The sequence below is a fragment of the Cenococcum geophilum genome, assembly GCF_001692895.1.
Source record: "Cenococcum geophilum 1.58 unplaced genomic scaffold K441scaffold_133, whole genome shotgun sequence".
Classification (NCBI taxonomy): domain Eukaryota; kingdom Fungi; phylum Ascomycota; class Dothideomycetes; order Gloniales; family Gloniaceae; genus Cenococcum; species Cenococcum geophilum.
The window spans coordinates 35,893-39,880 of NW_027137691.1; positions in this window are offsets into that span (position 1 = coordinate 35,893).

The window sequence follows — 3,988 nt, forward strand, 5'->3', positions numbered from 1 at the left end:
AGGAGACAATAGAATTCGGTAGGCGGATAGTCCTTTACGGGATTACCTAGGGTAGGTCTTACAAATTTATAGTATTAGAGCAATACTAATACCCTCTAGCCATGTACCTAGACAAGTCAATATACTTTAAGGAGCCCACTAAAGGGTTTCTTAATGCTAAGAAATAGGTAAGCGATATAATATTACTAAAACGAATCGGCTTTAGTATATAGCTAATTTATACTAGATAAAGTTTGCCACTAAAGCACTGTTAGAATATAATAAATAGGCCGTTCTTAACGTGGTCAATAACGGCAAGCAATATAGCCATTATATCGGTATTGCAATGCTAATACTTTATTAGTTCTCTTTGGCGAAAAGATAGATAAAGAAACTATAAACGCAAAGAGCCGTGGGCCTCTAATAGCTGAGAAAGGTCACGAAGACTTTAATAACAATGAAGACCGTTATGCTAAAGGGAATGAGGATATCAATACTAAAGAGGATAAGGGCATCAACGCCGAAGAGGATAAGGATATCGGTATTAAAGAAGGTAAGGGCGTCGGCACTAAAGAGGATAAGGATATTAGTACTAAAGAGGATAAGGATATCGGTACTAAAGAGGATAAGGATATCGGTACTAAAGAGGATAAGAACATCGGTACTAAAGAGGATAAGGACATTGACACTAAAGAGGATAAGGATATCAACACTAAAGAGAATAAGAATACCGACACCGAAAAGAATGAGGATTATAACACGACATCGCATAAATTAACAGCTGGGTCTAAGGCAGATTCCGATACGGAGTCTAATGAGTTTAGTACACCAGCTAAGCTAAAGCAAGATGCGAGCCTAATAAATGCTGGAGCATTAACTAAGGTCGCTAAAAGTAATACAGCCAGTAAATATATTGCCAGCATCGATAAACTTGCGGATTTAGTGAACCAGAGTGGTCCTTCTAAACTTAATTCTACTCCCGCAAAGGATTGCAGAAACCAGAAGGCTGTTAACTTGAAGTAGGAGAAGGGACGTTCACCGGCGACTAGTAAGATATCTTCCTCCGGAACGGACAAGAAGTAAAAGTCGAGATTATTTCCTATCTAGTCGGGAATCAGTCAAGTCAGATAGAGGCTTAAAAGGCATTTCTAGCTTGTAGAGTGTTATAGGGAAGCGGCTCCTAGGCTAGATTATATAGAAAGCCAACATTAGGCTAAGAAATAGAACCTAGCTATTCACTTTCAGTGCATTTACGCATGTCTTTTGGTAAACTATACCAGCTAAAGGTAGATAATTAATAAATTCTGGCATAGAAATATGCTAAAAGCGTATCTATACCTATTAAGGCTGCAGAAAACGGGTAAAGCGCGCTAACTAGAAAGAGCCTAGCCGGAGCTGATATACTTTTAATATAAAAACATGCTAAAATCAAAACAATCCCTCTACCGCCAACCATCCTCTTACAAACTCCACTCTTCTTCTCTTCTCTATTCTACAGCAATAAAACCAAAATACTTTAAAGGAGGCTCCTACCTTCTATTCTCCGCGCTATTTTATCCTACTAGCTAAACAACGCACAAAACACCTTAACGCAATAGGAGACCAAGATAAACTCAAACGGGCAAAGGAGGTGGTAAGCGCGCAGCACCACTATAATAGATTGGGTTCGTTACACTAATCAATAACAGTTAAAGCTCTATACTGAAGATTTATTTCAATATAGTGGCTATTATATGCTCAATGTAGTTAGGGACGGTGAGTATTGCATACGTGATACTAATTTGGAATAATGCTAATACTATTATAGCACTTTTTCCGGAACGCGACAACAAGAAGGAAAAAAGCAAGAAGAAAGTCCGTACGGAAATGCAAGTAAGCGCCATTACTCTATTTAGACGAATCACCCTCGTTCTATTAACCTATACTAGGTTAAACTCGCCATAAAGACGCTAATGGAATTTGAGAAGCGGGCTGTCCTTAAGGTTATTAATGATAGTAAGTCGCACAGTTATAGATGCCTGCACTTATACTAATACCCCGTCAGTTCTCTACAGCCCAGAGGCTGACTTAGAAGGCGCGGACCCGCAGTCCGACCCGCAGTCCGACCCGCAGTCTAAAGATCACACTAAAGACAAAAAGCCTGCTGTATAAAAGAAGCACGATAATATCACAGAGCTTAAGAAGCAGGTGGACCAGCTAATTGCTACTACTCCTTCTCTATCTAAGCCCAAGAGAAAGCAAAAGGATTAGGTAGAGTCACTATTACTAAGCAATAGACTAAATAAATAACGCCGGGTGAAGTAGACAAATTAGAGGTGGGAAAGGCAATAGCACGTATTGCGAGTTAAGATTAGTGGGCTCTAAATACCTAGGTAGCTGTCTTAGCGAACCTATATAACTTTTTAATAGTAGTAGTAGTTTCGACATGTATATATGCCGAAAGACCACCTAATTATCAACATGAATTATTCTCGTTATAGTGTAGACTAATATACTGTGCACGAATAGAACTATCCTCCACTTTTTATACTAAGTCGCGAAGTTGGCAACTCTATAGATGCGATACCGTATAATATCCCTTAGGACTTACCTAAAGTTATATTCGGGACTATATAGTATTAACAATAAATATTAAAGTCGTAGTATTCCAAAAAATCACCAGAAGATTAATGATTGTGGTTTTGGCATATTATTATACCAAAAGGCGGTAAGTAAGCCAGTTGTTAATAGCAACCTTAGAGTTTTCAAAAACATTCACAATAATATCGCCTATTTTCCCCTACCACCTACTTCCGAACCTATTGTTCCGAAAAATCAAATATTCTCTTTACAGCTAAGCTTATTTCTTCAACCTAGCCAACTTCTTTCAACTTAGCCACTCTCTATAATGACAGATCTAGTTATCCTAAAAAACAAGTCCATTCTACGCGAAGTTCCGCCAACGCCTACTATTAGAGAAGTAGTAGTTAAAGTAGGTCCTTGTAATAAAGTAAATCTAAAACCGCTTACTAACACGCGCTTAGCTCCTTAGGGGAATGTCTAAACTTCTAGAAGATTTTCATAATGACCCGGTATAACATGCACACTATATCCGCCTCTTCAGAATATACCTTGATATTCTAAAGGAAAAGAGCGAAGAAGAGGTAGATAAAGCCTCCGGAGCGAAAATAGTTGCTACGATAGACACTATAATAGTAGGCGACTATAGTTTGGAGCACGCTAGTAACTAGCACGATGGTGCGGAGGTAGCTGGAGAACCCTCGAAACAGGAACCTGGTTATAATCTGGTTGGCAATCTAAGACATTTTAATTCTGGGAAGTATAAAGAACTTAAGGAGAGTGTTAAAAGTCCACGTGCGCCGGTTATCACTATATCTTTAGCAGGAAAAGTCCTTTTTCCTATTACGTATGGTCTTACCGAAGCTTATAGCGTCGAGCATATTACGGAAGCAAGAGATGATTTCTTTACAGCTATCCGAGAGGTCTATTTTACCGTTATAAGGGATAACAAGGCCGAATCAATAGATATAAGTGATGAAAAGGCGGTTAACATTACCAACTTCTTCTTTTACCACACTATGGGCAAGCCGGCACTGCAACGCTTAAGCTCCTTAGTATCCTCATATAATAAAAAGGACGCGGATGGGGACAATAGAGCTGTTTCTAAGAGAGCGGATATGGCGGCAGAAAATACCGAAAACCCTAAGCTCAAGAAGTTCTTCAAAACTATAGGGAATGTCGTAAGATCTTTAGGAAGTAGCAACAGCGTTATATACTAAATTTACGTTAATTACATGCATATAGAACTTGCAGTTGTATACTCAGAGCTTATAGCGGAAGTGACGGAGAAGAAGATTTCAAAAAGGCAGAGAGCATTAAATATGGCGTTGGGAAACGAACTCTTAAAAAAGGGTTTTAAAACCAAGAAAGGAAAAGGGCTAAAAACGGCGCTTATAGACTACATTTGTCACAAACTTATCATTGATAGAAATGCACTGGACAACAGAAT